The sequence below is a fragment of the Ciconia boyciana genome, chromosome 3, assembly GCF_034638445.1.
Source record: "Ciconia boyciana chromosome 3, ASM3463844v1, whole genome shotgun sequence".
Taxonomy (NCBI): Eukaryota; Metazoa; Chordata; class Aves; order Ciconiiformes; family Ciconiidae; genus Ciconia; species Ciconia boyciana.
The window spans coordinates 26,425,411-26,437,882 of record NC_132936.1 but is presented as its reverse complement, the minus strand read 5'-3'; positions in this window follow the sequence as shown (position 1 = coordinate 26,437,882).

Here is a 12,472-nt window from a genome sequence, read left to right as displayed (position 1 = left end):
AGATCACTTCTTAGGGATTTGCCATATGAAGAGTATTTGTTATGCAGTAATCCAATGGATGTGAACATTTAAAGTGACATATACATCTACTGGAAAAGCTGTAGAGATCCACAGACTGCAAAATACTGAAAGCCACTGATTGATAACAGGACTGTTATTTGACTTTTATAAGGCATCCCAAAGTTTTAGAGCAAAGATTGTTTTGGACAAAGTCCAAGAATTAGATTATTTTTAGGTGGTTATCTAGCTACTTTAGTTTCTGTATTCTTTCACATAATGCAGTTCTGATACATTGTGTAACACAAAGCTAGACACCATGAGAACTAAAAGATCACCTTGTTCTTGCTGCATCATGTTAATTTGCCACACATACGTTACATTTCCATATGCCTGTTGGTAAAGTTAAAAAGTTACTCTTTCATGCAGCCCAGCAGTGCTACATAACATTTCCGAAACTGATTTCTGTTCATCTAGTTGAAGTTTTCACATTGTTTTTTGTTGGCTAGACATTAAGACCTGAGACTCATGAGGATATGGCTGGCAGTAAAAGCAGTTTGAGCATGAGTAAGTAGGCTCCAGACTCATGATTAGACTTTTTATGATAATTTTGGGTGCCTAAATTTCAGTGTGGCTACTGTATAGAACATTTTTGTTGTTAAGGTACAGGCCTATAGAGAAGTCACTATGGAATTCATCTGTTAATTTACCACGGAACAGCTTGGCCAATAACTGCCAAAAAGTAACTGTTCTTACCTAGAAGCAAGTGAATGATTGATTACCCTTTCTCACTGACTAGCAAGAAAATGTTTACAAGAGGCAAAGTATGTACATGAACTGTTACAGTGGAATGACAAATTCATTGCATGTTCATGGCCTATGTTAACTTCTTTTATCTTGGAAAAGTGCTGGTAGTCCTAGAAAATATCATCTGCCTTCCTTTCAAACAAGACATATAGAGAAGTTTGGATTGAGCATCTAAAACTGTTAATTGGTTTGGAAAAATTAGCCCTAAACCTAACATTCTCAAAAATGGCAGAATGTTGGGGCAAAGAAATAGTTCATTGCACTCTCATGTAGGACTTGCAGATAGCAGCAAAATTGTGTCAGACAAAAAGGAAATGAATATATTATTAGGAAAAAAGTTGCAGCACTATACTTGCTCAAATAAAAAGTAGTATATTAAGTCTAAAATGGGATTGTAAAAGGATTCATGCTCTAGGAATATACTCAGTGATGTGGAATTCATCTGCTTTGCCTTCCTGTTGGAACAAGGAGTTTTTACTAGCAATACATTGGGTTATAAAAAGGGTTTGAATGTCTCTTGAGGCTGAGGAAGAGACAAAGTGTTCTTACAGAAAGAAACTTCAGGAGCAACAGAGATCAGGAGAAACAAATAAGATGAGTGAGGTCTATGTCTTTTTCTTTCCCTATAAGGGGAGAACTTTGGATCCAGTATGTGTCTTATTAGGAGCATGGAGAAAATATTACTGGGATGATGTATGCTTTGCAACAGTTTAAGAGGTCTACTACAAATTAGGCTCATCACAATTCTCAGTATGATAAACATGAGGGGCATTTTGAACTTCACAACACCACCAAGGATAAGATTTGGCTCCTCTTATTTTAAATGCAGAGATCTTAAGTAGTTGGGCACACAATTTCTGTACAGTATATCCATGATAAAATATCTTTGAAGGTGAAACAGGCTTAAGAAATTATCCCTTCCATACACACATGGTAATACCATGGTTGTTTGCTGTCCCCTCTTAGTGGCAGTAAGCTGTTAGATGTTCATGATGCATTGTTGGCTGTGTTCAGGTTAAAGGTAATGTCTTTCTCCTCCAAGACCCTTTTTTTGTGAACAATGTTATTTCATTTTAGTGACCTGATTCAGAGCAAGTAGGAGGGGCCAGAAGGAGCTCTTGAGGATGAGAAACTTCTTAGTGTGCTTCATTGTTAAACCCAGCATATTATGAACTACAGCCTCATTTTTGACAGCTGTGTTATACATGGCCTCTTCTTTGCATTATTCAGTGGTGATCCTTGCTTTTTCCAGACTGTGACCCTATGTTGTATGAGAAAAAAAATTCAGGACTTTATTCATATCTGGCCTCAGAAAGAAAAAGGAAAATTATGTCCTTGTCCCAGACCTGTCTGTGATCATAACATCAGGATCACTACACCCAGACTATGAACCCAGGATATGGCATGTATTGCTGCAAAAGTTATGTTTGATTGGTGAAGACAGAAAATGTACATAAGGGGGGGGGGGGGAGGAAGCAAGAATCAAGAAGAAAACTTCTGCTAGTAAAACAAGCATAGAGTTTTAGAAAATTGGATTATATCCATCACATCACAAGAAAGAAGCACACCAGAAGATGATCTTTACATGAATCAAAGCTGATCAATGCTTCTGGTTACAAAGAGAAAATCAGGAGCATCATTAATCTGAAATGCTGCAGGGAAAGCAGTTTCTTCATTTTTTAAAACTATTCTTACATAACTTTTCAATCTCAGTTGAGTTTCAGAAGTCACCTAGAAACTAAAAAGGAAACACAGCTAGAAATTTTTGCAATAGTTTTATTTTACGTCGTAGGAACATTGCTCTTGCTCTCCTGCTCTGAAAGTAGGCTATATGACCAACAGAGATAAAAACATTATTTACTAAATTCAAGGGTAACCAAAGTGATTCATAGATAATGACCGAAGGGTTTCATTTCTGAATATAAACAGGTACCAACAAGGTAGTGTGGAGGGAGTTCAATTTTTTTTTTTAGTTTTAATGTGAGAAACCTGCAATGATATATTTTCAAGATGCCAGGAGATGCATCTGTTTTCTCAGTCGGATTTAATCATTCCTACTTCCCTGTAGCATAGGAATGCTATAAGAATTAATTAGTTAATGTTTGTTCATTGCTTTTTTTCTAGGTGCCTTTGTGTCCTGTTATACTCGGCAGAAACAGTTCAACTCAAGTTTCATTGTTTCAAGAGGCTGTAATTTATTGTGATAAAATGGTGGAGCTCTGGTGTTTTGACCAGGAGGTCAGTCTGAACGTGGAGTAAACAGGATGGAGTTGTACATATTCTTTAAGGAGAGAGCACTTTCCTCTCCCATCAACAGTATTTGCAGCAGAGAAAGAGGAAGCAGAGAGAGCAAGACGGTTTCAGAAAAATGAAAGAGTAGCAGGGAAGGAACGTGGCTGAGGTCCAGGTAAGATTGTTAGTACGGAAGCAAGTCTTTGGCAATGACTGTTGGCTACTACACTTGCTCACAAACATTATAAAAAGAAAAATCTTCAGGGGAAAAAAAAAATGTTACTAGAATCATCAGCCATGTAGTACACTTACCAAATTGGCCAACTGCATTTACAAAGCAAAACCACTACTTACCGATTGCATGAGTTCTCATCTAAATTCCTATTACACAAAGGAGAGAAAAAAGGACTTTCCTCAGTACCAGAAAGGAAAAGTGTTAAATTGCATGCGCTAATATTGCCTGGCACCACCAATGATGACCTTGATGCTTCCTGCCCACCAGCAACACCACCTCTCTCTCTCACCTGAAAGAGGTCAGTCTCTGCTTACTGTAGCGGCTACTTTATGTCTAAATTGAATCTTTCCTTAAACAAACATTGTAGCGGTAAGCCAAGCTAACAGAGAATTTGTACAGACCATAAAAAGCCCCACCCAAACCCAGAAATCAACCAAAAATGTTAGTGTTACTCCCTAACAGAGTAAACTATCCCCCATTGCCAGGATGCTGAGTTGCTGAGTGTACTTTCCTTTGACACACTGTCATAACACCTCCCCTGCTGCTCTTTTGGCCTCGCCATTGTCCTACCTTTTCCCTCTTGAAAAACAAACGAAAAAGAAAAAGCCCGGAAACTTCATTTTGGACCAGGAACAGCAGCTGCAGCAACGCCAGTTCCTCTGCAGATTCCTGTCTCTTGGTTTTTGGCCAGCAGCTCACTGGGGCATTGGAAGAGGAAGGTGTGGGAGGGAGGAGGTCAGTTCTAGAGCATTCACTCTCCTTGCCCAGGCTGCTTCTGTGGACCCAAGAGTAAATAGCAGCTTGCAGCAGTCCGCATCATATGAACAAAAAATGAGACACTTGTGGTAAGTGTACCCATAGCTTAGGTAGAAAATTGGAGCCCTAAGCACAGCTCAGCACTAGGCTCTTTCTGTTCTCTCACAGTTCTTGTGGAGTGACAGCTCTCCTCCTCAAAACAAATATGACTCTGGTCCCATGGTATGAACCTGCTGCCCACAGAGTAGGCTTGAATGTTTTTCTAGTAGCTGTGGCATTTCTGAGTGCTTGAGATGTCTGTACTGTAGTCTTCTCTTGCCTGCGACAAGGTTGATATTCATTCCTCAGCTCAGCAGTAGATGTGGAATTAATGCCCCATTGGAGATGCATGGGGCAAGTCTTACCTTTCACTGTGAATAAAGACTGAGAGAGGGATAAAATGGGACATTACCATGCTGAATTTTGCTTCTCTCTAGATAGAGCTCTCTCGGGGCTCGGGCTCTTTCTTGACTTTCCCCAGTCTCACAAATGACCTCATTTTTCACATCCTGACCCAATGTGGTCAGTGCGGTTGGTGGAAGGCAGCAGCATCTAGGACAGTGAGGTGAATCAACTAATTTGTGTAGTATAGACAAAAAGGGGTTGACAAAGCAATAGGAAAGCCTTGCTGCATCTTACAGATATCTGTGGAAGAGTTTGCTTGTACAAGGACACCCCACTCCTTAGGGTTTAAGTCACATGTTCAAAGGACTTGCTGCATGGATGCAGAAAGCACATAGTGATCTGGGGCACCATGGCTGGGCTGACCATCAAGAGCAACCTAGCAAAGTTTTGGCTAACATTCTAGATCTTCCCAAGAAGCAGAGAATCAGAACCATTTTTGGTTTTATTTAGATGGTCTCTGTTCCTATAGAGACTGTTTGTTATGATGTATGACTTTGCTGGGTATGGTACAGCTGTTATCTTGGAGATTTACCGATGACTTTGTTTTAATATTCTGACACACTGTTCCACTTCCAGTGGGAGTAGCTGACTGATACAGATATTGAAGTATTTCCTCTGTTTATTTTTCTGGCTTTTTAACTAGTTCAGGGTTACCAGGCTTTGATTTCAGAAGCATAGTAGGTGTTGGCACAATGGTTCTAATACCATTCTATAAAATGTATTGAGTATTTTCACTTTCCCTAAATGTGAAATTACCAGCTCTTCTATATTTGTGTTTATTATTATTGGGTTTATTTATTTTTATTTGTATTTATCTGACAAGTCAGGATAATATTCAGGATCCAGATTATGAAAGTTCACCAGGGTTCCAGGATCCGAATAGAAAATGAGATGGCATCTGCTGTTTTAAAGGATTTTTTCTTTCAGTCTCTGCAGTCTCTCTAGCTTAGTCGTTCCTAGAGAAGCAAAGCCGAAGAAGGGCAACATTCCTACCATTAGCACTAGTTCAAGAAAATACATTTTGGTGATTTTTAACTTTAAATGTTCTTTTCCAATATTAGAGTGCTTTAGCTCATTTCATATTAAACCTTGACCTCATTAGGAGTCATGGAAAGGTGCTTCTAACAGTTCTTTCAAAGAATTGAATTTGTAGCATCCATCTGTTTCCCAGGGTACCAACTTCTATACAGTGAATTATATAACATGTTAAGACAAACTTCTACCTTGAATGACTTAGAGTGTTGTTTCTCAAGCTCTTTAGTCCCTTTTTTTCTTCAGTCAATTACTAATTCTTTACAAGCTCTACCATAACACTGAAGACATACATAAATGTGCTTTGTGCTTTTCCTTGCTGTCCCATAGCAACTCCGTCATTAAGTCTATAGACCTGTGCATGATTCTCCACCTTTGGTTTACCTGTATTCTGTTGTCTCTGAGAATAGGTCAATACATAGCTGATTTTATTCATCCCAGTCCAACGACTGAGCCTGTTTAGTTTGTAACTTGGAGATATTTTGGTTTTTTTTTAACAGCCAAGGGCAAAGAAATATGCCTATGTCAAGACAGTTTTTCTTCTGTGTATTACAGTCTTTTTGGATTTCTTAAATTAATGTCTAGAATATAGTGTAGGTCTCCAGGTGCCTTCGGATATGCAGCCTTAGGAAGTTTTTCAGAATGAAGATAATTTTCGCTTGGGAAACTGTAAAAATGATACAATGACCTTCTTAGTTCTCCTGCCAGACTCTTTTATAGGCAGACTTATATAGGTCTCTTTAGGTATTACGTTTTTGCCAAGTACTTCTTTTCTTCTGGTACTAATACATATACTGCATGGAAGCATGCTGACAAACTGTAGAATTCATAGATAAAATTATCCATTTTAATTTTCAGTGGGCAGTCTGCAGTATTAGTCTGTGGGTGAGCTGATTACAATGAAGATCCTGACTCTGCACTTTTCTGCAGTCTGCATAAAATACTTATGCTGTATTCAATAAGGAGAATGCTGCTAAAATTAGGACTAAAAATCCTGATTGTGTTGTCCCAAACACTGTAAAAAAACATTACAGTTAAATTTAAAAGTGAAAAAGCTAAACCCACTTGAGTGGTAGGTGTTTGCTTTAGGAAAGGCTGAAGAGCCATGGGAGTGTATCCCACATTAGCAAGCTGTATCTCATACATCTACTGCTTTCCCTTTTGCTGAGGACTTTGACGGAGACTGACTGTGCTAGCAGGTCTTGATCACATCTCTGAGAACAGGACAAAGGAATTCCTGAGATCATTCCTGCCGATGCATAGTGCTGAGATGTCCTCTGTTTAGCCACCAAATCCTACTTGCAAACACACACAACAGAGCTAAGCAAATCTAATATGCTAAATTTTTCCTTGTTTGAATATTTTCTTGCATTCATGTAGAAATAAATATTAAACAGTACAAAGGGAGTTCCTGCTTAAATATACCTAAAGCCATTATGATTGTTTAACATCTTAATAACAATGCCTGAAAAGAATACTATCAAAACCAGTACATACTTTTAAAGAAAAGGGCAGCAGCTTTGGTATAGAAACAACTAGATGGTGCTCCTCTGCTTTGGAATTTGTCGAGGCTGCAAGACAGGTGAACTAGAGAAGGAAGATATAATCTCTAGAAAAAAATGTGTAATCAGAATCATGCTGTTCATAATGTTTGTTACAGATGCCTAGAAACATTTGCTGAGTTACAATTAAGGTTGTAGTTTAGCAAAGAGAGAACAATTGCTTTGCAAAACATTACAGCCTTTTCTTGCTGTAAATTGAGAGCTTAGCAGGGTAATTATCTCCACATATATGTATTGTAACATAAGTGTAATACTTTGTAGCATTCCTTTTAAAAATACATTTAAAACATTTTAAAAAGTATTTACTCTAGGAGGTTTTAGCAAATTAATTATGTGACTTTTAAAAAAGTAATCCTTGTTGCAATGACAGCCACAAAGAGGGTAAAAATCCTGCAACAGTGACAATATCTGAATGAAGCCCCAAACTTAAACTATCTTTAAGTGAAATAGCAAATTCAAAAGGATGCCATCAACTTGACAATCATCAAAACTGCAATTTAAAATTATGTAACTCCAAGTATCTCCTAAAATGCTAGGCTGCTGTAAGATGAGAGAACAGATTTTTTCTGTTTTCTGATAATTTACTATGCGCTTCTGATTATACGTTATATGAAATTCATGTTATGACTTGGGAGGTTGTGCTTACTTTCTCAGATTTTGCTAGGTATGGTATTTAGTGGCAACATTAACAGCCAAGATGAAAACCTATAGGCAGGGATATTCAAACAGACTGATGGAAGGCAGTAGACAGGGCCAGAGGTTCATGTTATTGTCTTAGTAATGCACAAACCCCATTTTCTTTACATAGTAGAAAGATAAGAAAGTCTTTTGGAGGGTTAGAAAGGAAATCTTAAAGAGAAATTTGGAATGCATTTCTTAGCTGTTTTGTCAGAAAGCTGAAATGTTTGAACAAGTGAATGAAATTTACTGTGTCAGTGGAGGTATCTTAGGGCATGTAGAAAATTACGGTGATGTGTTTGATCTGTGAGGCATTGCCTCTTCCTCCTCTCACTCACATATGTATGAAAATAATTTAGTCTGTATAAATTTTATAACACTGAAAACTGCCTTATCTTTGTCATGTTTTACCACTTATTTACATATCAATAATAAAATATAAAGTTCCTGAAAATACTTCGAAGTATCGTACATTTTATCTATTTATATTCTTGTAATATGAAGCAGCATTGCCACTTTTATGCTTTGGCATCATTTAATGTTCAGAGTTGTAGAGAACTTGTTATTTATCATACTGAAAGATAAATACATCCCCAGTATAAAACAGGAAAATGAGAAAATGCTACTGTATTGCTGCATGTGCTTGAGAAGTGTGTTATTTTCCAAAGGAAAAGTGTAGCTCTGTGTAATTTTACTAAAAGCAGAAGACAGAAATAGAGAATTTTTCAAGCTGTTACTATGGCTCTTTCCAATTTTTACCAATGACCATGTCTAATAATCATGTTCATAAACTGATCAAACTCAAACTTATATCATTTTTCCTTAGTGACCCCACAGTAATGGTTTATAGTAATTTGTGATTAAGTAGTACATTAAGTTTTTCTAGCCCTACTGGTCATTTATCACTGCCAGATGTGGAGAATAAAGTGAATTTCAATCTTATAGACCCCTATCCTGGCACTGGGTCCCGGCATTTTTTAAAAAGTTGAGCATCTGAGATATTATGCTTAGAGCTTTGAAAATAGCACATGAAGAACAGGCATTCTTTCTCTGGCCACTTGACTACATTACCTGGTGATCAAATGACTTCTTTATTAAGTAATTTATTGAATAACTAGGAGACTGTTCAACTGACCAGGTAGGCTTTACCCAAAACTCTTCTGCCACTTTTTCTGTGGTGACAGAATGCAGCAGGGCATTATCCAACTGCTCCCCTCACTCCAGACTTCTGCCATACTCCCTACCCCACTCTTAATCTTCTGGTCCAGTCAAACCCTATCTTTTCTTTGGTTAGCCCCAGATCTGTCTTTCTTTGCTTCTCAACTAGTCTTCCTGTTCCTCCTGTGGCTGCGTTCCTACAGCCACAGCACGGTACGTGCCTTGCTCCGGTTCCCTCCAGTACCCCAGCTCTTCCTGAGATCCATCCCACTGCCTCACACATGCCCTTTCCAGTTCCCTTCCCAATCTCAGCCCCAATACCTTGCCAGCTGATTTTGCTCACTTACCCCTCTGGTTCTTTCCTTGTACCTACTCGCATTCTGTTCCCCTGGCTCTTGTTTTTCTCTCTGTCTTGCTGTGTCTTTGCCAGCCCATTGTGGTTTCACTTTCTAGTTTCTACCATTGTGCGGTTGTAGTTACCCGCAGCACTCCTAGTTCCAATTTTGTACTGCCTTCCCTCAGGTGGGGTTTTTTTGGCCCTAATTCACTCTCTCATACCCATTGAGGCTCAGCTTGTTTCTTTTCCAGTTTTGAATGTTCACAGTTCCTCAGTGCTCAGTGAATGCAGAGGAGAGCACTCCTGCTATGTACAGATGGACAGAATTTGCTCCTGGACTCCTCATGGCCCACAGCCATCCAAACTCGCAGCTGTGTAGAAGGTATTACTCCGCACTGGCTGAAGCAGGCTCACCCAGCAAAGAAAGCATCTACAGCAAGCCAAAGCTGTTAAGATCAACAGTTTTTACAGAGCATGTGTAAATGGCAACATCCCAAGTTTTCCAACCTGGACAATTTTAGATATATTTGCATGAAGTTAGATAAGGCATATTTTAGAAATATGCCTTAAGTCAAAGCATTTGAGTACCAGATCTTTACAGGGCAAATAGCCCTCAGAATACTTTTTCCTTGAGTTTACAATATAACTTACCCTATATTTATCCTCAGGAGGAGCTGAATCAGCTTGACAAAGATTTTCCCAAAGAGTTTGGTCTCTGAATTAAAAAGTTTCAGTTCAAACTGATAACATTTTGAAGATTATATACAGCTAAGTGCAGAATAATATAGTGGGAAATGTCAACCAACCTGAATAACAAACAGTCCCACCAATCTTATCTATAAAAACGCAAGAAATTGCCAGATGTAGATAAGTAATTTAGCATACATGTATATGACTTTAGGCTTCTATCCCCCACTCTAATGTTACTTGTCTTCCTGGTCTTTAAACTGTTGAAGATGTTGAACATTATCTTTTGAGCAGTCTGACAGCGGCCTCAGGGTTCAGTGGTAATACTAATGTTGGAGAAGAATGATAAATCTGTAAATCACTTGGGACATCCCAGGAAATGCATTCCCTAGTCATTATTTTGAAGTTCAGGACTAGAACGTGTGAGTAACCATTTATCGTTCATTCTACTTTAATCCATTTGGATATAACCTTAGGGGTTTTTTTCCTCTCTTTTTCAGACACAATGATAATTAATTCAAGGTTTTGTACCCTAAGCTGTAATAACCCTAAGCTGTAATAATAGCAGCCACGGTTCCAATTTTACACTGACAGAGGCGGGTGTTCATAACGCCTATCTTACCCTAGTTTCCCTAGGCTTTCGTTGTAGCTAATTGAAAGGCTCCTTCTATGGATGGTTCAGAGTTGGACCCTAATTAAACTGCTCTGTTTTTTCACCTGAGAACTTTCTTTTCTCCATTGATTTTAGGAAGAATCCATAGAGATTTTTTTCACAAAGCTTTTAAATGCACTTCTTATATGAGTAAGTCATCCTCTATTTTATGTTGAGTGAATTCCATGTCATAATATGGTGATTATCTAGGGCATATTAGAGATTATTTAAAATAGTAAGTAAATACTGGACAATGAGTTTGTTACCTCATGTTGATTGACTTAATTATTGGTCTATCTCAGTGATAAATTACTAAATGTTTACAGCATTGTAATTGCCTTAGAGCATACATAATAAGCAAAATAAACGTTTCTATCCTGAAAATTCCATGGAATTCAGTACAATTACTCACTAAAAAAGTATCCCTAAATCTTTACAGGTTTGAAATCCACTGCATTGTCATACTTCCTAAAGACAAAGGCACAGCCTTTGAAACAGTGTTCAATACTGAATCAATTGCTGAGCTTAAACACCAATATTTTCCTTTCAATGTTTTTATACCAAATGTTGCACTAAGGATACTGGCATTTCAACATTTCTTTTTTTGCCTTTCTTTTTTGAATCCAAAGATGTTCCTATGACATGGATGCTGGTTTTCCTTTGTAAAAATCATTCTGCATATCAAGCTATAATAGATATGTAATAGTCCATGCAAAATTGCAGAAACAAGATACCTTTATTAAACATCTTTTCAATTCTAAGCAGAAAATTTTATTTTACGTAGAAAGATTAAAAACACTATTTGATACTGATTTTGTCTTTGTAGATTCTTTGTACTGCATGAAAGGTCTTATGCACAGCCATAAGTTTATTGTTATTTATTTATGATTTTTATTTGCCATCTGTCTGTTTAGTCTTATCTGACTTGCATTTATTTATTTATTTATGCTCAAATGAATTATTATGGGATTGTTTTAAAATTTCTTTTGATCGTGGCTTATCCAGGTCTTTTTCTCTTTTGATCATGAAGAGAAGTATAAAACAACCTATTTGTGAAATCCTTCCAAATAAAGATAAAACAGTTACATATCCAAAATATCTTTCCCAATATGGAAAGCACAGAGGGAATGCATCACCTCTTTCAAAGTTAACCTTGTACATATTCAAGGCATGTAAATAGGAAAAAAAACCAACAGAGTAAGCAAAAAAGTGGCTTCAAACTGTTGTCTAAGGGACCTTCAGGGTGATATAAAATGTTTTAGACTGGTGATGTGATATGCTTAGGATGCACATACTAACGTCTATATTTTTATTATAGTGCTGTGTAAACAAGTTTCATTAGACATTTGGCTAACTTGTCTTACAGTCTAGCAGAAATTTTTTTTTTCTGCTTTAAATTCTGACTTACAAAGAATCCGATCCTGCAGTTTGTACTCAAGCAAATTTTAAATGTGTATTTCTTGTCTTCATAAGTATCCTAGAATGAGGGTCTAAATGTTGCCTACACAAATGGAATGATTAAATGGTAAATAAAGGTAAGAAAAAAAAGACTACTTTTTTAAAGTAAGAAAACATTAATATTTAAATATTAACATTAGTTTTTTTCCTTTACTCATTAGTTTAGGATTCCAACTAATGGTCAAAGAGAGAGAAATGGAGGCAGAATAAATCAATACTCTGTTTTTATCTTTGTCTTCCCAACCACAGGGATTCTTTCTGATTTAGTTTAATATCATCATGCGTCTCCTAAAGTTCAAAATTCAAATTTACATCAAAAAAGCCTTCCTTATCTGCAGAAGTACCTTTGCCATGTTTTTATGACAGTCCAATTATTTGATCTACTTTATATAAAGACATAGTATACAGCAGGGCATCGGTGGGTATTTACGACAGCT